Here is a 1,060-nt window from a genome sequence, read left to right as displayed (position 1 = left end):
CTTGGGATTTAGGGAGGTCAACGATAAAGTCCATAGAGAGGCTTTTCCATGGGCAATCTGGAATGGGTAGATTTTGTAATAGGCCAATAGGCAATTGGTGTGAAGGCTTAGAGGTCTGACAGGTGGGGCAGGACTTGATATAGGCTTTTACTGAGTGTTTCATGGAGGGCCACCAAAAATGTCTTTGTAGGAGATCCAGTGTCTTTTGTACACCTAAGTGTCCAGCCAGTGTAGAATCATGTGTGAGTTGTAAAGCCTTGTCACGGAGAGAGGGAGGTATATAAAACTTAGAGTTGTTACATAGGATACCATTGTCATCCATAGATAAAGTGTAGGAACTTGTAGTGGGATCCAATTGTTGTTGGGTTTTGAGCTCTGAAAAATCCTTGGACATGAAACCAATGAAGGATGTTTTAGGGATTATAGTTGTGTAGGAAGGATTAGAGTGGGGCTTATGGTCCTTGCGTGAGAGTGCGTCAGCTTTACCGTTTTTTGAACCGGGGCGGTAGCTTATGGTAAAATTGAACCGGGAGAAGTAGAGGCTCCAACGAAGTTGGCGAGCAGAGAGAGTGCGATTGGTTTGGAGGTATTGGAGATTTTTGTGATCGGTGAGAATAGTTATAGGGTGTTCTGCCCCCTCTAGTAAGTGTCTCCACTGATCAAAGGATGACTTGATGGCTAATAACTCTTTTTCCCCTGTGGGGTAATTCAACTCAGCGGGTGTTAAAAGTCTGGAGAAATAACAAACAGGATGGATCTGTTTGTCAGGAGAGGACCTTTGAGAAAGAACTGAACCGATGGCATATTCGGAAGCGTCAACATCTAATATGAACTGAGCTTTGCTGTTTGGTAATTGAAGAATAGGTGATGACACAAACAGGGACTTGAGGTCATTGAAGGCTTTTTGAGACTGGGGGGTCCAGAGGAAAGGTTTTGTCGTCTTAGTGAGATTTGTTAATGGCTTAGTGATAGCTGCGAAATTATGGATAAAGCGTCTGTAAAAGTTTGCAAAGCCTAAGAAGCGTTGTACTTCTTTGATAGTGGTTGGTGTAGGCCAAGA

Source organism: Bombina bombina, chromosome 1, assembly GCF_027579735.1.
Source record: "Bombina bombina isolate aBomBom1 chromosome 1, aBomBom1.pri, whole genome shotgun sequence".
NCBI lineage: Eukaryota > Metazoa > Chordata > Amphibia > Anura > Bombinatoridae > Bombina > Bombina bombina.
This window is presented reverse-complemented; position numbering follows the sequence as displayed.